General features: G+C 41.5%; 1 long non-coding RNA gene across 1 annotated transcript; it reads right to left on the reverse strand.

The window, feature by feature from the left end:
* Positions 1-13,889: 13,889 nt before the first annotated feature.
* On the reverse strand, positions 13,890-20,581 carry LOC133383501 (uncharacterized). The gene is made up of 3 exons (XR_009762320.1): positions 20,495-20,581; positions 18,137-18,303; positions 13,890-15,307 (listed from the first exon to the last, which is right to left on the reverse strand). It is a non-coding gene; the product is annotated as an uncharacterized LOC133383501 (long non-coding RNA).
* Positions 20,582-26,166: the final 5,585 nt, after the last annotated feature.

Below are 26,166 nucleotides of genomic sequence, written 5' to 3' on the forward strand. Positions count from 1 at the left end.
AAAGGTATTGAAAATAAAACAGCCGATATCATAATGCCGTTGTATAAATCTATGGTGCGGCTGCATTTGGAATACTGTGTACAGTTCTGGTTGCCTCATCTCAAAAAGGATATTCTAGAGTTGGAAAAGGTTCAGAAGAGGGCAACCAGAATGATCAAGGGGATGGAGCGACTCCCTTATGAGGAAAGGTGGCAGCATTTGGGGCTTTTTAGTTTAGAGAAAAGGCAGGTCAGAGGAGACATGATAGAAGTTTATAAAATTATGCATAGCATTGAGAAAGTGGATACAGAAAAGTTTTTCTCCCTCTCATAATACTAGAAGTAGTGGACATTCAAAGAAGCTGAATGTTGGAAGATTCAGGACAGACAAAAGGAAGTACTTCTTTACTCAGTGCATAGTTAAACTATGGAATTTGCTCCCACAAGACGCAGTAATGGCCATCAGTTTGGATGGCTTTGAAAGAAGATTAGACAAATTCATGGAGGACAGGGCTATCAATGGCTACTAGCCATGATGGCTGTGCTCTGCCACCCTAGTCAGAGGCAGTATACTTCTGAAGACCAGTTGCCAGGAGCCTCAGAAGGGGAGAGTGTTCTTGCACTCAGGTCCTGCTTGCGGGCTTCCCCCAGGCACCTGGTTGGCCACTGTGAGAACAGGATGCTGGACTAGATGGGCCACTGGCCTGATCCAGCAGGCTCTTCTTATGTTCTTAGTAATAGCTTTAAATAAAGTAAAATAAAGACTTATCTGGATATTCAAACAGACTGTAATGTGTGTGTGTTTGTGTATGTGTGTGTGTGTGTGTATGAAATAGTCATATGCAATGCAATCCCAAGCATGTTTACTCAGAAGTGTTCATTGTGTCTTACTCCCAGGTAAATGTGCATAGAATTGTAGCGCTTAATCAATTTGGGTTTATTGCCATTGATCAGCCAATCTTGCCTTACATATTATGTATGTTGCCAGCCAATCAGAAAACAAACTGGCTTGCCCAGCTTTTTTGCTTTTGAGGTAGTCAGAAAGCAAAGGGCAAAGTTACCCCTTCACCGCCACACTCATATTCAAATGTTATGTGTGAATAGACAGTTTTTGCATTGTGCTCCAACACTAGAAGCAACTAGAGTCTGCCTCAAAAACCCACCAAAATCCACTGGGTTCTGTTCCCAGAAGGAGGCAGCTGCTCTGCTTAGCCTAATAGTAGGGTTAGCCCTAATAGCTCCAGTTCTAGAGATGCTCTGAATTCTGCCTCTGAATTCAGAGGGCTTACTTCCAAGGCCCTGAACAGGTATCAAAAATTTTAGGCTTGTCTATTCACACTTTATTTATTCATTCATTCATTCATTCATTCAATTTTTATCCCACCCTTTCTCCCAGTAGGAGCCCAGGGTGGCAAACAAAAGCCCTAAAAACACTTCAAAATCATAAAAATAGACTTTAAAATATATTAAAACAAAACAACCATTAAAACATATTAAATCTTTCAAGTTGCAGGTGGATAGTTGCAGGTGGATAGCTCCAGGAGTTTTCGTGCTATCCACCTTTAAAATTTAAAATATTTTAAAATTAAAACGAACATAATGGTTTTGTTTTTTCACATAGGGACATAAAATTTGGGGACATTGTAGCCCCTACAGAGGGGATTAACCCACCAAGCTTTCTGATATGATTTGTTCTGTCAGGGTCAGGGACACCGGGTGACTGAAACCACAAAACCAAATCTAGATGTGAAACTTCTGTTGTTGATTTGATTTGGGGACTATCTCCCCCACCAGCAAAAATCCTCTTTCAGTTCAATTAAGAAATTGCCTACATCATGTATGCATATATAATCATACATAACTGTTGTTTTGGTCCATAAATTTAAGTGTATATTCTCCTATTTTTACCCAGGGCAGGGAGGAAAATCAATTCTGGTGTGATTAGAATTCAGACCACTGGTACAGTTTTACAAAGGTCATTTTAGACTGGTGTGAGATTGAGAGTGTTGTTGATAGAAGAGAGGATATTTAGTCAGTTTCTTTAACAATACATAAAGAGAACAAACAACATTAAACCTGCTATCATGGCAGCGACTCAGATGTCTCTTAAAAAACACCCTGATTGTGCTTCATATGACTTCAGTGGAGCAAGCTGCCCTCTCCGGTGTTCCTTGGTCTCTGTAATGCAAAGCAACATTACAGGTGCAAACCTGAGTGCCAGGGTTGAGGAGAGGGTGGTTTGAGAGTGCCAGGGAAGGGGTGGGGGGATAGTTTGGAAGTGCCTGGGGCAGGGAGAAGGGTTTGGGAGTGCCTGGGGTGGGGTGGGGGCATGGCATGCAAAGTGCACAAGGGCAAAGCCCCTGCTATAAAATAATGGCAGCACAATCCTTCCTATACATATCTACTAAGATCCACTGAGTTAATGTGGCTTACTCCCAAGTAAGTGGATATGGGAAAGGCAGGTTTGTTGCATGTTTTTCCTTTGCTAATATTTTCTATAAACCAGTTTCCCTTGCATCCCCACCATTCACTCATAGGTTTATATTCCTTGCCTTTTTAGAAAGAATCTCACAAAGTGATTTATAGGCACACAGGTCATCTGGTTGTAGTCTTCCCCCTGTGGTAGGTGTACTGTATTTCTTTCTAAATTTCCACTGCTCTGGAGGTGGCTTTGCCCTCCCCCACTCACTCTGCTCTCCAACACACACCCCAGCTTCACCTGGATTAGCTATGCGGCCCAGGTAGTACAAATGTAGTACAGAACTTCCTGGGCTTCTGTTCCCACCACCACTGCCTCAGCTCCCCCATTTTTATCCTAGCCCCTCTCCCTTCACCCAATACCTTCCCCCCCATTTTCGCACCCCCATTCCTCTCAGTGTGTACACGTGCAAATGCAGGCAGAGCACGCTGCCGTGGATGTGGCCGTCCAGGCCTCTCTGCCTGGCCCTCAAGATTCTCTTCAGGCCATCCCCCCTCACCAGTCATGACTAGTTTCCACCCTCCTTTGTGCTTTTGTCTGGCTGGAGGATAGAAGCACTCTCTCTTTCTCTGTGTAGTCTACTGAACATTCGTAAAATTTATATTCATTACTTCCACCTACTTTTGCCTCTGACCCCACCCACCATTGGCATGTGGGTCTCAAAAGGTTGCCCAGAAAGGAACGCGGCCCTTAGGCTGGCAAATGTTCCCCACTCCTAATGTAAAGCATGCATGTTCGTGCTAGTGAGCTACGGCCCTCTTTTGCCCTTTTCATTGTTGATATTTTTTAAATCCACATTTTGCATGATATCAAATAGCCGCTGACCCCACCCCCGGTGCCAAGTCTTGAGGACAGTTCCCTCCCTCTAGCCATGGCGCTTCATGACAACAAGCCCCCTTGCTTTGCCTTTTTCTCAGCCTTCTCCACACTCCAACCTTAATACCTGAAAGGCCCACTTCTGGTGGGATTTCAAACCCAATCTAGAAAAGAAAAGAAAAAAGCCAGATTGCAGCTAAAGAGCCATCACGTTCTGTATACAAATCACCACAATTTGTAAAATGCATTGCAAAAACCAGCTCACCAATTGTTTGTAGAAACAAAACAAAGAAATAAAGCTTTTATCTTCTGCTCCAGCCAGCACACACTGCGGCTGCCCATGTGGTAGTTCTCCTTTTTTTTAATAAAAGAAATGGCTTGCTCTAGACTGCATTAGAGCTAAATTATCATTTATGTTTGTCAGAGGGGTTGCTAATGTGTAATGAGATTTTAGAGTTAATGTTTTGTACAAAGCACTTAGCTGAGCTGTGATGAAATTGGTTTAGGATTTTGATGTGGTGTTTTAATTAAAGATAGTTTCCAATCAGGGCCAAGCAAACGGCTTGTCAGGAGATTTTGTTCCCATCGGTTAATACACCAAAGTAATCCCAGTCTTGCTGCGTGCGTTTGGATTCCACTGAGGGAATTAGATGGAGCAGCTTTATGGAAAGAGGGCTGCTCTTTTCTGGTGACACCACTTTGTTGGCAGTACATGAATGTGGATACAATTGTTTAACACCAGAATGATCTTTGCATGAATTTGTATGAACTTCCAAGTTTTGGCAAATAGAAAAGATAGACCTATATTTTTGGACCTTTAACTTTTCAGAGGTTGGAAGAAATCCATTAGTATTTTCATTCCCTGCTAGAACATAATGTGTTTCCACTTTCTGGGAGTGGGAAAGCAAGGGGGGGAGTTCAACCCCCTTCCCTTAGAGAACCAGCCCTATCTATTTTATTTGGAACTTTAGCTTTCAAACTATGGCCTTAGGAAGCCAGGAATTCCATTGAAACTTTACCAGGCTTGTCTGAATGAGAAGACAAACTTCCCTTAGATGTGTCCAGTGAGCATGGAGGACAGTAGGGTAGTGGCAAATTCAGAGGTGCAGGGTCCCTTCCTGATAGTCATGCCACACATCTTCACCGCCATGCTCCTCACTCGTGTACTTGCTCTCTGTTGTCATCTCCACACTCCTCAGTCCTTCCCTCAGTCCCTTCTCCCACAACAACAGATGTTCCTAGGAGTCACTCAGCATGAAAGGGGACTGTGTTAGCTACCAAGAAGAGTCTTCTCAGTGGCTGACTACCTCCTTTCACTGCAGGAAAGGACAAGGAAGCATGTTAGAAGATTCTTCTCAATGGATAACACAATCTCATTTCATGCTGATTGGCTTACAGGACACTGGAGGAATAGGGACCCTGCTCCCAAAAAAGTAAGGGGTCTAAGACACACACCCCGAGACCCTGGACAACTACACCCCTGACGGAGGGAGGAATGGAGGTGCACCTGCTGCCCACACTCCAAATTTCCACTCCCCTGTATGACATTTCAAATGAGGAGCCTCTGTGCCAACAGCTATACTTGCATTAGCTTTCCATGCGATTGGGAACCCTGGATGGTTGTGGTTGTGTGGAGAACCTGTGAACGTGCAGGTGCACATGCATAAGAACATCACAAGAACCTGCTGGATCAGGCCAATGGCCCATCTAGTCCAGCATCCTGTTCTCACAGTGGCTAACCAGTTGCCCACAGGAAGTCCGCAAGAAGGACCTGAGTGCAACAGCATTCTTGGGGTTTCCATACTGTCTCCGACCATGGAGGCATAGCACAGCCATCAGGGTTAATAGTCATTGATAGCCTTATCCTCCACGCATTTGTCTAATCCTCTTTTAAAGCCATCCAAGTTGGTGGCCATCACTGTCTCTTGTGGGAGTGAATTCATGATTTAAGGATGCGCTGTATGAAAAAGTACTTTCTTTTGCGTGCCCTGAATCTTCCAACATTCAGCTTCATTGGATGCCCATGAGTTCCAGTGCTATGAGACAGGGAGAAAAACTTTTCTGTATCCGCTTTCTTCATGCCATGTATAATATTATACACTTGTATCATGTCTTTTCTCTAATCTAAAAAGCCCCAAATGCTACCACCTTTCCTCATGGGGGAGTTGCTCCACCCCCTTGATCATTTTGGTTGCCCTTTTCTGAGCCTTTTCCAACTCTGCAGTGTCTTTTTTGAGGTGAGGCAACCCAAACTATACACAGTATACCAAATGCTGCTACACTGTAGATTTATATAACAACATTATGATATTGGCTGTTTTATTTTCAATACTATTCCTAATGATCCCTAGCATGGAATTTGCTGCTTTCACAGCTGCTGCACACTGGGTCAACATCTTCATCGAGCTATCCAGTACGACCCCAAGGTCTCGTTCTTGGTCACTCACTGCCAGTTCAGACACCATAAGCATATATGTGAAATTAAGGGTTTTTGCTTCAATGTGCAAATGCACACACTCACACATACACACAAACCCTTTACACTTATTTACATTGAATTGTATTTTCCATTTTACCGCCGATTCACTCAGTTTGGAGAGCTCCTTTTGGAGCTCTTCACAATCCCTTTTTGTTTTAACAGCACAGACTTCCTTTTTCTGATGCACACCAAACATGTGAATGTCAGGGATAGGACCAGCAGGCATGGCCCTGCTCCCCAATCTTTGGTTTCACACTGTGTGTGTGTGTAAAAGGGCAATAGTGCACGCTATCAGGTCCCCTGCACTGTCAACCTCCAGGGGAATGTTAATTGCACTACAAGACATGTTGTCAGTCTGTAGTAAAGGTATGCACCAGCTACAAGATTTGACTTGTATCTGTAGCTGTGAGAACCAGCCTGTTCTCAAACTTCTGTTTTCCACCTGTTCACTATAATGGAGGATCTAAAAATGGCTATAACTTTTTTCTTTTCACAGAACTAGATGAGCTTTGCAGGCATAGCAGCCCCTACAAAGTGCATTAAGCCTGCCAGATTATAGGCAGTTAAATCCAGGGGGTTTCATGCAGGGCACGTTTAAAGTTGATTTTTAAAACAAAGGAAAAGTCTCCAACTTTTTAATTTTCTGATTGAATTGGATGCAATTTGCAGGCATGATCACTCCTGCTAAGAGGATGATGCCTGCCAAATTTCAGAATGATAACTGCAGTGATTCTTCCACAAGGGCAGACTTTATAATTTTGGGCTTAGTAAAATAGGAATCATAGGCAGATGAGGGGGGGATTTTTATTTATTTATTTATTATTTGATTTATATCCTGCCCTTCCTCCCAGCAGGAACCCAGAGTGGCAGGGATTGGGGGGAAAGGAGCATGGACACCCAGGAAATATATGGTTGGGGGAGATGCCACCCACCAGCAAGGACCCTGTTATCCCAGTAGTCAGTGGGGTAGGATATGGGGAATAAAATTGAGATCTCTTCATTGACTTGCATGGGAAGGATAGATCCACATGAAAAACAGTTTGTAATCCCTCCCCCAGATCACTGTAACTGGAGTGTCTTGGGAAAATAATTCACTTTGATTAAAAGTGAGACTTGTCCATCAGAATGAAAGATCTGTCATCTCTTTCCCCTTTCCCCTCTCAACCTCTGGGTGCTTCCTCCATCAGCCATGTGGTTTTGGATAGTAGAGTTGCCAGAGCAACTTGAAAGCTTAGGGAGTCTCTGATCTGCCATAGTACAACTTCTTAATGGTGCAATCTGACTCAAAAACATGAGAACTTTCCTCAAATCACCCTGATTCACCTCACAATTCAAGGTACACACAGTTGATTCACACCTCTATTTATTATCCTATGCAGATAATAATAAAGTCTAGTAGAGTGAGTGTGTTCTGTAAGCTGAGCATGCACCTAGAATCTCAGAATCTTCTGCAATATGGGGGATGGGATTCCATAGTGTACAGAAAGAGATATCCTAGATACAAATAACTATGCAGAGGGTTCCCCGAGGACAGCAGATTAAAAAAAAAGAATTAAAAAGAGAATAACCTTGTCTAACTGTGCTGACCATTTAGGAAAGAAACAACTTTAATCTGAAACTTGGATGGAATGTTGAAATATTTGTCACCAAATACCAAGCATTTTGTTTGCTAGTTTTCAATAAACTTTTCACATTTGGCTGTATTTCACTGGACCTATTGAAAACTTTCTTACTGTAACGGACAGAGACTTAGGGGACCTATTTTTTTAAATACAAATCCCTAATCTTTTTTTGACGGGGCAGCATGACATTCCAGCTGCATTTATCTCCTGTTTACTGAACAAGCCAGCCAGCTTTACCCTTGCAACCTGCACTCAGCCTCAGTCTCAAAAACCACCCCATCAAATGCTTTTCTGAGGGCCTGTTCTCCCGGTCACTTTCCATGGTAACTCTGCTAAAGTATTCATGAGAACAGGCCAAAAAGACCTTTAGGTAAGCAACTCCCTTGAGTTTCTCCATTTGGGATCTAGACAGGAATGACAGCCTGCACAATCTGTGTTGCCTTTTTCTGTATGTCGAAAGGTCAAGGGGAACAGCACAGAGGGCGGATGCTGTGTGCATACAACATGCTTTCCTGTTATTGAAAAGACAGAGCCATGGATCATGTTTTGTATAGTCTTTAACTCATTGAACAGATGACCACTGAGGAGGAAGGTTTGTGGAATCTCTCTTCTCAAGGTTCAAAGGTGATAGATTGTATTTGACCAGTCTCCTGTCTCTTACTGAAGAGGGTAGGAAGCCAGTGGTGCCACCAGGCTTTGAGACAGATGTCCAGGGCATCACACAGTGGAGTGAGCAGGATGGACTCCAAACAAACCTGGACTGGCTTGCCACATTTTGTAGTAATAAACATTGTTATTTAAAGAGGCTCCTACATAAAGTCTAGAGTCTAAAATTAGCTAAAAGCACCACTGTAGGAAGTGATTCAACTGCTGTTCACCTTTCAATCAAGAAGCTAATGTTCCAGTCAACTAAGTATGGGGGAGAAATTCAATTAAGCTTGCATTTAAAGGTAAATCTATCTAATTTGCACATTCCAAAACAATATATGAACCAAAACAGTCATCTTTCAAAATTTGCACTTCTCTGAATTGTTCAGTGCAGTTTTCCAGCTAAGTGATGTGTTCAAAAAATGCATATATTTTGGTAAAGTGTGCATAAAATGCACATATTAGTAAAAATAACATACAACAGTGTATTATATTAGGAGAAATTGTTTGGTAAAAATGTGTATATTAGGAATAATTGCATACAAAAATGTGCATATTAGGAAAAATTTGCACTAAAATACTAATGAATTTTCATGAGGACTTAAAAAAATCACAAACTGATGTCAAAATGTGGAGAACTGAACTTAAGATTGGAAAAATAAGTAACTGGGAGTAATTGAAAAGGATAGACCCTTACTCTCAACAGATAATGTTTCCTCGAAACCAGTGCTCAAAATGCGAACAGCCCCTTTTATTTTTGTGACAGCTCCCTTATCTGCTTTTTAAAAAATAATATCTAGAGAGGTCATGATTTGACTCAAATTGGGGGGAGTCAGAGAAGTGGATTTTGTTAAGCTCTCTACCTTTTCCCTCCATGATTTGAGCACTGCTTGAAAGCAACATCATTTGTAAGTACATTTAATCAAAAGTCCTGCAGTAATTTCCACTACTTTTGAAGGTTTATGGTCAGGATGGCAGGTAAATGTGATAGGAACTCTTTCCTCAAAGTAAATAAAGGAGGCATATCTATATTACTGACGACAAGTGGCTTAACATTCATTCCTCTTCCATAGGAAATTCTGAATATTGTTGTTCTGTGCATGAAGTTAGAGATTTTGAATGTAATTCAGCTCCCAGATTTCTTTTGAGGTAGGAAACCATGACAGTTAAAGTTGGGTTTGTGCTGTGACTGGTTTATTTCTAGGCACATATGACTATCAAAAATCCATGTGCAATTGATTCTTTCCTGTTGTTGCTTCTCAGAGTGTCAAGCTAGTATTCCTTGCCTAAGGGCCATGGCTCAATGGTACAGCACATGTTCTGCATGCAGAAAATCCCAGGTTCATTCCCTAGCACCTCCAGGTAGAGCTGGGAAAAATCACAGTCTGAAATCTTGAAGAACTTCTGCAAATCATTGTAGAAAATGCTGTGCTAGATGGACCAACGGTCTGACTTAATATAAGGCAAACTCCCAATACTTCCACTTTAAAGTAGACATCTTTTCCATACCCATTAGATAATTCTCCTGATGTTTCCCACCACTTATGTTATGTCACACTGACTTTTCTGGCTAGATGTCAATTTTCTGTTTACTTCTGAAAATTAAGGGAGAAAATACATGGTTGGTAACCTTCACCCCCAACCCTTAATCATCTCTGAATATGACTTTATGTTGTTGCCTGCCTGGTGCTTTCCAAGTAAATCATTGCAAGCAATGTCAAATAATAATTTATAGTTCCAGCAACAATACACCCTCTCACCTTTTTCTTGACCCCAGGATTGACAATCAGCACATGGAATGTGGCACACCATCTCTTGTGCAACACTGATTTATCAGAGGTGGCATGGATTTGGAGGTAGGGCCAAATCATATTCCAAGTCAGAGATGCATCTACACTACAAACCTACATCAGTTTTATCCTAGTTTGATTGTCATAACTTTCCCCACAGAATATTGGGAATTTTAATGTGGTGAGCCAAACAGTATTTTGTTATTTATTAAATTTCAATCCCACCTTTCTTCCCAAGGGAGCCCAAGGCAGCAGCAACAACAAAACAGCAAAACTATGTAATAATGATGATAATGATAATACAAACATTAAAAACATTTTAAAAAACTGAAAACATTTAAAAACAGTCACATATTCTTTTAGCATAGTTAGTAGAAGACAAGGAATCAAAAGCAGTAGCCTCAAAAAGGATAATGTAGAGCAGGAACAGAAAAAAGCAACCATAATGATCAAAGGGCTGGAACAACTCCTCTATGAGGAAAGGTTACAACAATTGGGGCCTTTTAGTTTAGAGAAAAGGCTAGTAAAGGGGAATGTAGTAGAAGTGTATACAATTCTGCATAATGTGGAGAAAGTGGATAGATAGATGATTTTCTCCCTTTCTCATAATGCTAGAACTCAGGAACATTCAATGAAGCTGAATGTTGAAAGATTCAGGACAGACAAAAGAAAGTCCTTCTTTACACAGCGCATCCTTAAACCATGGAAGTCAATCCCACAAGAAAGAGGTAGTGATGGGCACCAACTTGGATGGTTTAAAAGAGAATTATGCACATTAATGGCAGATAAGGCTTTGTTCTACCTCCAGTGTCAGAGGCAGTATGCTTCTGCATGCCAGTTGCTGAGAATCACAAGTGGGGAGAGTGCTGTTGTAGTCTGGTCCTACTAGTGGGCTTCCCATAGGCATCTAGCCACTATAAGAACAAGGTACTGGACTAGATGGCCCTTTTGGCCTGATCTAGCAGGGCTCTTCTTATGTTCCCAAGGCTTTGTGTATTGAATATTTGTCAGCAACTTTGGAAATATCCTTGTGCTTCTCCTTAATCTCCTTCACTTGCTCATGCTGTTTGTGCACAGGGAGTGAGAGATAATAATGGACTTGCTGTAGTACTTGCTGTTCCCTTAATAAATGACAGATTCCACACATAAATTGTCTGAACATGGAACACTGCTCTTATTTCTTAATGATAAGAGCCTAGGAAGTGCCCTTTATCTGAAAGAAAGGAACAATCCAAGCATAACTGCTCTTCCTTTCCTCTTTTGTAATATAATCAACAAGACAGCACAAGTGGAGCAGCATCAGGTGTAAGAAATTGTGTGGAGAAAGTTGATAGGCCTCTCTCATAACATAAGAACTCAGGGACATCCAAGGAACCTGAATGTTGGAAGATTCAGGACAGACAAAAGGAAATACTTCTTCATGCAGAACATAGTTAAAATACAGAATTCACTGCCACAAGATCTGATGGCCAACAACTTGGATGACTTTAAAAAAGCATTAGACAAATTCATGAAGGATTAGACTACCAATGGTTACTTGCCACGATGGCTATGTTCCTCCACTGTCAAAGGGAGTATGCCTCTGAATACCAGTTGCTGGAAACTACAAGAGAGAAGAGTGCTGTTGTGCTCAGGTTCTGCTTGTGGGCTACCCATGAGCATCTAGTTGACCATTCTGAGGACAGGGCCCTGGACTAGATGAGACTTTTTGTCTGATCCAGCAGGGCTCATCTTATCTTCTCAACATGGCTTCAGATATACAACCATTTGTACTGTAGTTCCAGCTATCATGGTATACCACTGGTAGTGTTAACTCCTCCTGTGATGAGTGTAACAACCCCCCCTTCCCCAAGCACTATCTTAATTATTATTAGTAGGGGTGCATCTGCTGTAATACATGTAAGAGTGTTGCCAGTGGTAAGAGAATAGCATCATTCCCCCAACCAAATATCACACAATCTTCTGCATGACCCTAGGATACAATTGATGGTAATCTTATTGCTGTGTATCATTAAAATTATAACTCTCCTAATTTACTCCACTGGAAGCAGTGGACCAATGGATATGTGACCAATGCAGAACTCAGAGCACTTCTCTTACCACTGGCAATATCTGGAACTCAGGACAGTCCTGAAAAATAAGTGGAACATTTTGAGAGAAGATTGCTTTCCCACCCCAAACATTTGTCTGTTTCCCCTTTCTCTCTCTCTAATCAGTCCATGTGGTTCTCATTGCCTGATATGGTTCTATGTATTGTTGGAATATGAATTCTCTAGAGACAAATCAGAGAGCATCTGCTTAACGTGACTGACCACATTTGGATGCTTTTTCTGAAGTGAAGAGTTTCAGAACATGTTAAAGTCCCTGATGCATTCTTCATCAATTATAAATCTGTACTTTGTGTTTACAAGTTTCTTGTTGATCATGAAATATTCATTTTTGAGCTCTGCATCTGCTGTCATGTTGTTGTCTACTGTTCACACAAAGGAAATGAAATACTCTTAAATAACCTTTTAGTTTTGTGGCTTCACCTTTGTCAGTAGCAAGTCTTCAAAACAACCCAAGTTAAGCAATACAAGGCAGTATCGAAGCAAGACAAGAGGGGCAACGGAGACAGTTCTTTATACAGCTATCAAGCTGCAGAATTTTCTTCATCATCTTGTGACTGTTATTTTCCAAAAGTCAATAGCTGAGAAAGTAGCATAACTGTGAAGGAACGCACTGTTTCTGAAACATCAGCAGACTCTGCTAGAACTTGTTAGATATTTGAAGACTGGGTGAAGGGACCTCACCAGCACTGGTGTTTAACAAATAGCGCTGACATGACAGTGCATATGTATTATGGTCCCATCATGGGCATAGGCACACAGGCTGCAGGAATATGCAGATTTTAATCTGCAGAGTTAAGTCAGTATCTGGAGGCAGATGTGGAATACAGCAGCAGTACATACATAGCATGTGGTCCAATGAGAGGCAGCATTTCCTGATCATTTGTGCTTGGTGTGATGTGGCTTAGGCAGGAGGGGTGCTCTGAATGGAATAATACACATTGCTGTCATTCAGCACTGACAGTGGGAGGGGGATCAAAACAAGTGTGGATTGTGTCATGCAAATGCAAATGCCCAGGGTTGTCAACAGGATCTTCTGGGCCTAGTTTATTATGTGTATTCAGCGTATCCCTGCTCTCTCTGTGTTTGTTGAGGTCATCAACATCTCTGGCTTTGCAACCTATTTACTATCATAAAGCACCTTGGACATATTTCACTGAGAGGCAGTAGCAATATTTCAATAGAATGCAACCCCCCTAGAACTCTGGGCCTCCCACAATAGCTTCACCTGTCTGTGGCTCTGCAGACATCAGGTAGGATATGTCATGGAGTTTGCACCAACCTGCAGAAGTGTGTCCCTCAAGGATAGGCAAGAATCAAGAATGCAGGCAATCTGCCTCAGACTTCCAAGAAACGTCCAAAGTGAACAATGTGATTTGTTATGTCCATTGTAGACATGTCTACCGAAGTATTAAAGACAAACCCATCCCATGCAGGGGAGGTGGCAGGGGAAAAGGGGAACATCTCTTGACTAGCAGACTCAAAGCCTCACAACAGTTCACTATCATGACTACTAGGAGCAGAATTAGCTACAGGAACTCTTTGACAACACTATTGTTTATTTTTCTTACATTTCTATCCCACCGGCCTTCTGTCATGGACCCATGGAGGTATACATGAGGTTTGCAGGTGGTCACCTATCCAGCTGCTGATCAGACCAGGCCTGCTTAGCTTTGGCAAGGTGGTGGTCTCATGTGCTTTCAGACCATGCCCTGAGACCCTATTTGCTATGCTACTGCCAAAGCATTTTTAAAAAATTATTTACAAATTTTACAATTTTCTAAGCACCCAAAGATATATAAAGCAGCAATATGGCACCAGCTCCATAACCATTAAGCACTGGTACCAATTAAGTAGACCTTTATCATATGTTCATTCTCTGAGCTGTCTGTCTTGTTGTAACAAGATTTTGAATATTAGAATGGCATGGTCATTCTTATAACCAGACTGAAACAGCAAAGATGAGAAGTTAATCAGATCTTTAGTAGCATGAATTCCTTTCTGAGTGAGTCTGTATATATCCCCAAGGACTTTATGACCTCATATAATGACTTTTAATTAGAAGGCTTTCATACAATAGACTTTCATACAATAGACAGCTTTTAAGCTCATTTGTCTCTCGGGAACAATTTTGGGATTTTAAATGGGAGCTGGGTGGATTTAGCAGAAATGACCTACTTAGTCTTTTGATAGTAAGCAACGGGTGTCATCAGAAAACCAAGGAGTGGTTCATACAAGCCAGCCAGGAAACATTGTATTAGTGCAGTGAAGAGCTGTGACATAGCCTCACCCTTCTATTATGGACGCTTGTTTAATATTTCTTGGAGAGGGAACATGTAAACAGGCAGCAAAAGCTGATGCCAAGAAGATGGAATGCTAGGGAGCTATGAAACTGAAGGACTCTAAATAGTTCAGATTTTCTTGCAGCTTCAGAAGGGCATTGTACTAATATATGGAGAATTTCATTGGAGGAGGTTGCAACTTTTTCTGACCTCTTTCTGGATGCTTCCATCAATAGTTCATTGCCTGGAGAATGTGCTAAACCAGAAGTGTGGAAAATTAACAAAGTACCTCCCTTTCAAAAGACAGGCATTTTTGCTAACATGCTGTCTTGAATGAATAGCTAGTGATAGACCTGCAGTCACTGCTATCAGTGTCATGGTCTAGTATAGTGTTCTCTAACCTTCGGTCCCCAGATGTTGTGGACTACAACTCCCATCATCTTTGACCACTAGCTAAGCATGATGGGAGTTGTAGTCCAACATCTGGGAACCCAAGATTGGAGAACCCTGGTCTAGGTAATACAGGGAGAAGACTAGCACAGATTCCACAGGAGTTTGTGAAATGCATGGGTTGGATTTTTGCCAGATGTGCATCCTTCTAACCAACGTCATCAAAATGTATGTTAAAGATAAAGCACAATCATGTTACACAGAGATCTTCTTTCTACATTTGTGTACTGCCTACAGCTGCTACGCCTGCTGTGCCCTCACTTTCTTCTGGTTTTTTTTCCAGCCTAAAGAGGTATTTTCTGGGTCATGTAGGCATTTGCATCATAATTTCTTGAGATATTGTTCCATGAAAAATATTATACTGACAGATTTCTGTATAGTTTTTGAATGCTAACATGAGGATGGAGGTGGGGTGAGGATCAGCATAGGTCTCTGATTCTATTTTGTTTCCACAGCAGATTTCTTTGAAAGGGGCATGTCTATGTTTCTTAGGGCAGGAATGTTTGTTGACATCCTCTTGCACAGCTGCTTCTGGCTGCTGCAGCTTAACCAAGCCCCAAAACACATTCCTGAACTGGGAGCAGCATCCCTTCAGATTTCTTCTCATGATTCTTCTCTGCAGTTATTCTTACCTGTTTTGTATCTGGTTTAGAATCTGTAGAGAAGACAAGATGATGTTGAGATGCCGAGGAAAAAAGGAGGAAAAAATAATAATCACAAGTTTTAGAAAATGAAAGGTAAAATGTCTTTGAAATTCTTCTACCCAGAATTTCCAAAACATCCATGTAATGATGCTCATGTGATGGCCATGTAAGGTCAGCTCATCCATCATGGCTTGTGATGCTGTGCTGCAGCCATAGAGGAATCCATCCAAGAAGGTTTGCCACAATGGCTCAGCTTTAAGTTTCCATAATGAACAGCCTTTATTTAACCCCCACCCCAGTCCCATAGAACAAAAGTCATGAATTTTGGGCATGCATACAGCCAAGCAATAAAATATCTGAGATTCATTTAAGTCAGGGCCCCATCTTAACTCACATTATCTAAGACTCAAGCAGAAAGGAATGATTATGTCTGTGACATTTTTTTTTTAAAAAAGGTCCCAGCAGAAGAATGCCTTAAAGGGCTGTCATGTTGTCATTGAAAAGAGGTTTGCCAAAAAGAATTATGCTGGAATTTGTCCAATAAATAAATTTTACAGACTTTGAAAAGAGATGAACTTGAGATGAATAGAAATATTCTGTGAATTAAACTCAGACTATTCAACCATCACTTATATTGTCACTGTAATATCATGTGCTTAATGTTAATGGCAGACACAAATAAAAAGGGAATGGTGCAAGTAAACTATTTGTCTTATTTTCTTTATTGGTGTGAGTCTCTAGGATATTAAAAAAAATTCAAAGCTTGAGCCTTGAAGAACAGCAAACAGAGACATGGTTTAAATCAGAGCAGCTCCTCTGGAGTATGTCCAGAGGAGGATGACCAGATGGAGTGTTGTTGGGAGTGGGGGGAGGCCTGAAAACCAAGTCCTATGAGGAATGATTAAGACAGATGAGTATGTTTAGCATGGAGAAGAGAAGATCAAGGGTGGGAGTTTTCAAATACCTGAAGGGCTGCCATGCTGAAGATAAAGCAGGCAGATCCTGCACTGAGGAGATGATTGGGCTACATGAGCTCCAAGGAATTTTCAAACTCTTTAACTCAGGGGTGCAGATCCCCCACTCACAGGCCAACTTTGGTCCACCAGGAGTTCTTGGCCCACTAGGATATTTCTGGCAACCCAGGCCCACTTGACCCACACCTGATTTTATATGTGATGTCAGGTATCTAGGAGATGAGGAGCCAAATGACAGATGGTCCCAGTGAAGCCAATGGACTGACCCCTGCTGTCTCACCTTGTTGCAGCAAGATGGAATGGTTGCAGATGCATGGCTTGGTATGATCATATTGTCATATTGTTGTGCAGAATCAGTGAACTGGCCAGAGATAGAGGTCCTCCTGATGAATGATCATCACATGGGGCCTGGAACACAAGGCAGGAGAGACTACCTCCCATTCACAAAATGGCATGGTACCCCTGTGAAGATACTGAGAGGGCTTCAGCAGGTCTTCTGATTTTGGGCTCCCAGTTGCAGGTGCCCAATTAACATGACTGAGCTAAACGCAATTCTTTCGTTGTCGATACTGATGGTCATAGCTGACTTCAAGGCTTAGGATGGGGCAGGTGGTGAAGGTGAGACTGGCCAGTGCAAAATGCATGCCTCCTTGTCTTGGAGCAGATTGAAAGCTCATCCTCTGCCATAAATTGTCATAAATTTGAATCATTGACAAGCCTGAATCTTTCTGTCCCTACTCTGCAAAGAAGGCCTTAAAGGAGGAAAATGATGTCATTTCATTCATTCTGACTGAGAGCACTTACCAGGCCAAGCTTCAAGGTCAAGTCCTCCCTTGATCCTCCTCCATATAAACACATTAAATAGCTTCAACAGGAATATGAAATAGTGTAAATACATCATTGTTAGTGTGTGTTATCAATGTGGCTTCAGGAGCACAGAACATGCAACTACTTGTAATGAGACTCAGTTCCTAGTCATTTCATTGCAATAGCTACTTAGACTCAATTACAGCCAGGGATTCTCATTAACCTTAGTTATCAAGTTATTACCTTGTGGGAGAACAATTATTTATTTTTCATCACCTTGCACAGGATATGTTTGTCACAGATTCTCAGGAATGCTCATCACCCTGATCAAAGCATTAAAAACAATAAGCTCACAGCCTGGCAGAGGGACAATGTCCCTGCACATTTTCATGATTCCATTTATCAGTGTTTTGAGTTATGAAATTGTCATTGGGCAGAGGAACCTTGGCTCAGACCAGCCATCACTCTTTCTTCTTCCATTTATGCTATCTTGCTGTCCCATCTCCTATGTTTATTTTCAGTGCTGATCAGTTTTTGCACCCTCTCTGAAGCAAAGGACTGAAGTACAAGTCCTAACACTCATTAATTTCAATGGGCCCTTAGTGGAGTTAATTGTCTCCGGATCACTCCTGTTGTGTCTGTGGAAGAAGCCTCCTGTCTTGAGACTCAGATTCACAATCCTGCTCAGCTGAGCAGGTGACTGTGGGAAAGTGTCAGTCATAGGCAGCTGTCAAAGTTGAGCCAGGCATTATACCAGTGGTCAGAGCCAGGAGTCAGTGCCAAAGAACACTGAAGAGCCAAGAAGGCCCTTGTTGCCAGGCAAGTTCTAGCCTACACAAGAAATCTGTATAGGCCTTCTTTCATAGGCAGGCCCATTTTTTTTAAAAAATGTATTTATACCCCGCCTTTTGGCCAAAGGCCCTCAAGGCAGCTTACAAAGAAAAATAAACACAGGTATAAAAATACAATAAAAATACAATAAAAGCAATACAATCGACAAAAATTAAATTAAATAACAAATAACATTATAATAACAAATAAAATTAAATAACAATTTACCAGCTTGAGTGGGCAGAGTCAGTTCAGAACCTGGGAATCCTCATTACCCATAGACATGCTCTAAACTGCGGTCTTGCGGTTCACTACACAGGACAGCTGCAGGGTCCCAGCTCTAGCTCAAGTCACAAGACCTCCTAATAGCAGGTTATCCTTTATCAAAAGGGATGCTGGGAAGATAAAATAGAATAAGAATTATAAAACATTTTTGCTATGACAGATTCTATAGAAATGGTCAATATTGCTTTTGGGAGCAGGGTGGGGGAGAACATAGCAACAGATATAGGATGGTATTCAATGCTAGTCCTATTCAGAGTAAAACCATTGAAACTAATGAAGATGACCAACATAGGATCATTAATTGCAGTGGATCTACTCTGAGTTGGACTTAATTCGATACAACCCATGGTGTGGCTGGGAATACTACAGTATGTGAATCTCGCCATTCCTAATCACATACTATGTAATGTATCCTCAATAGAAAATCTTATGCGCAAAGATACTTTTCTGTTAAATGGGGACAAATACATGCATATGAAACAGACAGCATTTTATGCCACCTTTTTCTAAGCATTTATTTCCCCATCCCTCTGGAGAATATCATCTCTACAAATGCATTTTAAGACTGGGACTGAGCTTCTAATTAAAAATGTGACACATATCCCACACCTCCTTCTTAGGCTTGACTGTTCCTAAGATTTCTCCCAAAGGACAGCTTTATCCTTGAAGGCTTTTTCTAGACAGAAATTCTCAACTTCCTTAGGTATGCAAATCATCAAGATAGTCAACACAGGTGAGTAAGTGGGAACAGGTATGCATCTTCCACTTTCCTGGAATTGTGTGAGAGAATTTTTTCAGGTATCAAAATGTAACAGGCGAATTCTATACTATTCATATTTGCAGTGTCTAATTTGTATAATAAGGAATTTGGGGGAGGGGAAAGGGGGGAAAGTGCCATTTAATATGAAGGAAAAGTTTTTAAGACAATTTCATGTTCTTGTCTCACATTTTTGGAGACAAATTGTGAAGACTTTTTTATACTATTCCACTTATTGTGACTGGCTTGGTTAAAAGCTTTTCCCTCACTTATTTCTTTTCTTTTTTTTTTCTATACCTACTAAGGCCATTTTATTTAAAGCCTTTTCTATTTTATTTTATTATAAAATATAATTTTATATATAAAATAGCAGTGCATGTGGAAAGGATCTAGGTACCTTTGTTGATCTCACTGAACAGTGAGCAGTGTGAAGTACTTGCTAAAAAACAACAACCCCACAACCACTCCAATGCAAGGCTACATTAACAGGAGCATAGTGTTTGGGTCATGAGAACTAATGGTTCCACACAATTCTGCACTGGGTCAGCCTGCTTTCCTGGATGCCACATTTTAAGAAAGACATTGACCAACTGGAGCATGTCCACAAGAGGGTGATGGTGAGAATGGTGAGAAGTCTTGAAACAAAGTCCTATGGGAATGGTTGAAATTGCTTGGTATGTTTAGCTTGAAGAAGAAAAGATTAAGGGAGCAGGGGGGAAATATGACAGCAGTCTTCAAATATCTTAAGGGCTGTCATTCAGAAGTTGGAGTAGACTTGTTCCCTCTTGTTTCCAGAGGGCAAGGCTATGACTAATGGAAGGAAATCCAGGAAAGATCTCCGTTAATCATTAAGAGAATCTTCCTCATAGTAAGAGCTGTTCAACAATGGAACAGACTGCCTCAGAAGGTGGTGATCTCTCCGCTGGAGATATCTAAGAGGAGGTGGACAGTCCCAGCCCCAGCCATCTGCCAGGGATGCTACAATTGCATGCTACATTGCAAATCCTTCACTGAGTAGGAGATGGACTACATGACCTCCAACACTATGATCCTATGAAACAGTTAACTTTGTCATGATATACCTTTCTCATACTTTTTCAGACCACCCATTCAGACTTGGAACTTATGTTTATCTCCAGTGTTCGGGATAAAGAATTCTATCAGTGGTAACCATATATGAAGCCATTAGCCATTTCACTATTTCAGTGAATTTCTTATGCCAACAAAAGCAAGAAATTTGCATAGTCTAGATAAACAAAGTTAGGAATATAGGAAGCTGCTGTATACCAAATCAGAAGTTTGGCCCATCTAGCTCAGTATTGTTTACACTGACTGGAAGCAGCTCTTCAGGGTTTTGGCATGAGTCTCTCCCAGTCCTACTTGGAGATGCCATGGATTGAACTTGGGGCCTTCTGCTTGCAAGGCAGAGGATCTACCACTGAGCTATGGCCCTTTCCGAAATACATGCATGTGTCAGAGAACTCTCTGAACCACAGCATATTTGGTTTTCTTCCCATGCTAAATCTAGTCTCCTGTTAACATACCAAGTGGGTAAATAAATAAAAGTCCACAGCTCTGTCGTCCATGCTGCACATTATGACTGACTGTAAGATGTAATTCATCCTTGACAAATGATGTTTGCTCCAATAACAGTTGTTTAGAAAGATCATTAATTATTCAAACTCATTTTCCTACAAAGGAAAGAAACTCAAATGAGGATTTGCTTCTTGTCATTACAGTTGTTATGTTGTTTAAATGCCAGTGTGGCTTGTAACATTTTTCTTCCTTGCTTGGCTTTGTGTGGGTTTTCAAATGATGCTCCAAAAATGAGTAGGGGAGGGGGGAGGAGCCTATATGAGGACAGTGGGCTTCTCATTGCAGATGTCTGCTCCGAACATATGGGAAGATGGAAAGAGCTAAAGCAGGGGTGGCTAACCTCTTTGCTGGCCCTCCAGATTGTGCTGGACTACGGCTCCCAGCAGCCTCTGCAGTACATCCACATCCAATGGTCAAGAATGAATAGAGTTTTCATCCCGAACATCTGGAGGTCCACAGGTTCCCCATCTAATGTCACAGCCCTGCATCTCTTTTGTATTCATGTTGCCCCTTCACATAAGTGATGGCTGAAGAGGACTAAACTCTCAGGCCATTTGCACACAAAACACTTGCACCATATTTCCAAGCTCTCACTGAACAGCAAAGCCACGTATCTACAGCCTCCAAATAAGGGGTGGTGGAGAATCTTTTTCAGCCAAAGGGCTGCATTTCCTCCTTTACAACCTTGCTGTCTGCTCTCTGCCAGGGCCTGAGCAAAAGTGGGCAGAGAAATGAAGACAAGTAACTGGGTATTAGAACAAATTAAACCAGAACTACCATTAGAAGCTAAAATGATTAAAGGTATCATACTTCTGAGGTTATCATACTTTGGACACATAATGAGAAGACATGATTCACTAGAAAAGACAATAATGCTGGGAAAAACAGGAGTAGAAAAAGAAGACCAAACAAGAGATGGATAGATTCCATAAAGGAAGCCACAGACCTGAACTCACAAGATCTGAACAGGGTGGTTCATGACAGATGCTGTTGGAGATCAATGATGCATAGGGTCACCATAAGTTGTAATCAGCTTGGAGGCACATAACAAAAACAACCACTGGTAGGCCTCATTCCAGCCATGCAAAAGTAAGTGTTTTCCACACTCTCCCTCAGCCTCCACTCAAGCAAGAGGCATTATCACAGTTCAAGGACACATTCCAGCCAGGCAAAAGCACTCATGGAGGGTTGTGGAGCAGGGCTGGCGTAGGGCATGGCCTGGGGTGAGTGGGTGCAGCTTGTGGAGGCAGCATAATATGAGGAGAGTCATGGGGACAGATAGGGAAGCCCAGGTCTGAAATTCCCCACCTTTGCCCTGCTGGATCCTTACAGTTAAGTTTTCCAAAGGACTCCCACTATCAAATGTGTCCATTTGCTTAGTTGCCAAACATCCAGAGAACAGACAAACATGTCTGGACATTACTAGGAGCAGATAGGTCACTGATGTCATGTCCAGCACAGCACAATCCTATACATTTTGACCCAGAGGTTAGTCAAATTGAGTTCAGTGGGGTTTATTCCCAGGTGGATATAAGATTACGACCTAAATTATTCAAGGTGTCTGCTTCTGAAACACTTGGACTTTGAATGCGGTATATTTGCCACATAAAACACAAAATGAAAGAATGGAATTGAACTCTGGTGGCACATTCCCAGAGATTGCTCGTGCCCGTTGCCAGCTGGGTCAAGGACCTTGAGGGACCTATGCTGCTCCTGAACCCCATGCTGTGAAAGAAGCAAAGGTTGCTAAAAGCAGACATTAAAAAGGGTGAGATGCATTCTGCAAGGTTTCTTCTACAAATGCTTCTCCATTTATTATTGCACTAAAATATTTATACAAGATGGTTTCCCAAGAACCAGGCTGATTGTGAAAACAATTTCCTTTCATGGATGTATGCTGAAGTTCAGATTTACAATCTGTGGGGCTATATTCTGTGCTTGTTTATACAATTATGAAGTTGTGTAATTCTTCCAAAAGCAGACTCCAATTGTGCCAGACTTATACATGCACAGTATTAAGAACAGAGTTTGTCTTTTACAATGAATGCCTCCTGTAAGCACTGTGGTTTAGCATCTACCAAGTACAGTGGGGCTTGCTTGTGTGGTCTACGTCTATGCAAGGGAGCCACCACCGAAATGAATAGAAACGGAGGGGCAGTGGCACTCATGAGGCTGTACTAATGTATCATGATTAAGCTCAAACAGAAAAGTAAAATAATTTAAAATTTCTTATTATGATGCAGCTTAATTGGTGTTCTGTGTGTAGAATGTACACAAGAGCTCAAAGATTTATTAGTGGTACTTTAGAGCATTATTGAAATTAAGGCTTAACTAGCTGTGTAATTTACTGGAACCAGAATTTTAGCATTTTTGACATAGTATATGCTGTTATTTGCAAAACAGAGATGTACAAATCTGTTTTCATGGGAGAAATAAGTAACAAAACAATAGCTATGATTTCTAAGGTACATTGCTACAAAACTATTGTTTTAAAAAAATTAAGTGAATGAACTATGTATTCAGGGGAGCCTGTAGCAGGGGTATGGAACCATTTCAGCCTGACAGGCCAGATCTTTATCTCCCCCAGCAGGCCATTTCTCAGGTAGGAGGGGCAGCTCATGTGTCACTCACTTGGTGTCACCATGTTGTCAGATGACCCATTTTTCCTTTGCAGCACAGCTTGAGTTTAAGTCGTGTTGCAAAGGAAAATCTCAGCCAAACCAAGGAGATGACCCTTTAGGGACCAGGCTCCAAAGTATTTAGAGTTTTAAAGGTTAAAACCAATGTTTTAAATTGGGCCTGGGAACTGACTGGAAGCCAGTGCAGATGACACAGCACTGGCATTATATGATCATACTGTCCAGGCCCGGTTAGCAATCTTGCTACTCTATTTTGGACTGAGTGATGTTCCTAAACTGTTTTCAAAGGCAGACCCACATACAGCTTGCAGTAGTAATCCAGTGACACCTCCATACCTGAAAATATTCTTGGACACAACTCAGATAAACAGAACAATATTCACTATTAGTGCCCTAGGGTAGTTTTCTATTTTTAAAAACTAAATGGTCCAAGAGCCAATCATTTTTCCCATTCACTTCTGTCCTTGGTAGTGCCACATCCTTTTATCATTGTGTTGCATTACACCCCATACCCACAGCTGCAGGCCACGTGCCTCCTCTATGATACGCTTATGATGTCTGTCCATTTAGGAACCAATGAATCCATTCTAATGAAAGCCAGTATGAAGGTTGCTTATGAAGTGAGTGGGAATATCACCTTGGACTCTGGTGGGGAAAACTTTCTGTTCTTGGAGTATACTTTTGGGCACAGTATATAGAAAAAGAGGAAGGCTAAACAAGAGATGAATTGATTCCATAAAGGAAGCCACAAACCTGAACTTACAAGACCTGAACTGGGTGGCTCATGACAGATGCTCTTGGAGGTCACTGATTCATAGGGTCGCCATAAGTCGTAATCGACTTGAAGGCACATAACAACAGTAACAACATATAAACAATGCATACCTTCTGAGGACTCACTTTGGGTTCATTGGACGACTCCAGGTTCTGGTATTATGAGAAAGAAAGTTTCTCTATTTACATTCTCCACACCATGAATCATCTGATACACCTTTATCATGTATCCTCTTATCTTTTTTTCTAAACTAAAATTCCTCAAACAATTACAACCTTTCCTCATGGGCGAGTTGCTCCAACCCCTTGATTATTTTAATTGCCCTTTTCTGAACCATTTCTAGCTCTACAATATACTCTTTGAGATGCGTCAACCAGAACTGTTTAATTTCAATAGTCATATACGAACCAGAGTTGCTGCTGCTGCTGTTGTTCTTTTCACATCATTGGGCTCATTCTGGAAGGAAATGCTGCAGTGTCCCAAAGAATAAAGAGAGAAAAGCTGTATGCACACTTTAAGAGAGAGAGAGAGAGAATGTGGCTTAAACTTATTGTGATGTCTGTTGTTGTTAGTCTATAACTGAGAGCACAAAAGTAGCAATAAGATAATTTTATTACTACTACTATCAACAAATATAAACTTATAAACCAGTGTCATTTCTCCCCTATTATTCATTTTCTATGAAATTGGAAGGAGGTGTGAAAATTGCAGGGAGAAATATCACTAATTTAAGATATGCAGACGATACCATACTACTAGCAGAAACCAGTAAGAACATAAGAACATAAGAAGAGCCTGCTGGATCAGGCCAGTGGCCCATCTAGTCTAGCATCCTGTTCTCACAGTGGCCAACCAGGTGCCTGGGGGAAGCCCGCAAGCAGGACCCGAGTGCAAGAACACTCTCCCCTCCTGAGGCTTCCGGCAACTGGTTTTCAGAAGCATGCTGCCTCTGACTAGGGTGGCACAGCACAGCCATCATGGCTAGTAGCCATTGATAGCCCTGTCCTCCATGAATTTGTCTAATCTTCTTTTAAAGCCGTCCAAGCTGGTGGCCATTACTGCATCTTGTGGGAGCAAATTCCATAGTTTAACTATGCGCTGAGTAAAGAAGTACTTCCTTTTGTCTGTCCTGAATCTTCCAACATTCAGCTTCTTTGAATGTCCACGAGTTCTAGTATTATGAGAGAGGGAGAAGAACTTTTCTCTATCCACTTTCTCAATGCCATGCATAATTTTATACACTTCTATCATGTCTCCTCTGACCCGCCTTTTCTCTAAACTAAAAAGCCCCAAATGCTGCAACCTTTCCTCGTAAGGGAGTCGCTCCATCCCCTTGATCATTCTGGTTGCCCTCTTCTGAACCTTTTCCAACTCTATAATATCCTTTTTGAGATGAGGCGACCAGAACTGTACACAGTATTCCAAATGCGGCCGCACCATAGATTTATACAATGGCATTATGATATCGGCTCTTTTATTTTCAATACCTTTCCTAATTATGGCTAGCATGGAATTTGCCTTTTTCACAGCTGCCGCACACTGGGTCGACATTTTCATCGTGCTGTCCACTACAACCCCGAGGTCTCTCTCCTGGTCAGTCACCGCCAGTTCAGACCCCATGAGCGTATATGTGAAATTAAGATTTTTTGCTCCAATATGCATAATTTTACACTTGTTTATATTGAATTGCATTTGCCATTTTTCTGCCCATTCACTCAGTTTGGAGAGGTCTTTTTGGAGCTCTTCGCAATCCCTTTTTGTTTTAACAACCCTGAACAATTTAGTGTCATCAGCAAACTTGGCCACTTCACTGCTCACTCCTAATTCTAGGTCATTAATGAACAAGTTGAAAAGTACAGGTCCCAATACCGATCCTTGAGGGACTCCACTTTCTACAGCCCTCCATTGGGAGAACTGTCCGTTTATTCCTACTCTCTGCTTTCTGCTTCTTAACCAATTTCTTATCCACAAGAGGACCTCTCCTCTTATTCCATGACAGTAATGATTTGAAACGAATGCTGATGAAAGTTAAAGAGGAAAGAACAAAAGCAGGACTACAGCTGAATGTCAACAAGACTAAAGTAATGACAACAGAAGATTTATGTAACTTTAAAGTTGACAAGGAGGACATTTATCAATACCTTGGCAGTCATTAACCAAAATGGAGACAATAGTCAAGAAATCAGAAGAAGGCTGGACTGGGGAG

This window comes from Rhineura floridana, chromosome 4 (assembly GCF_030035675.1).
Source record: "Rhineura floridana isolate rRhiFlo1 chromosome 4, rRhiFlo1.hap2, whole genome shotgun sequence".
NCBI classification, from domain to species: domain Eukaryota; kingdom Metazoa; phylum Chordata; class Lepidosauria; order Squamata; family Rhineuridae; genus Rhineura; species Rhineura floridana.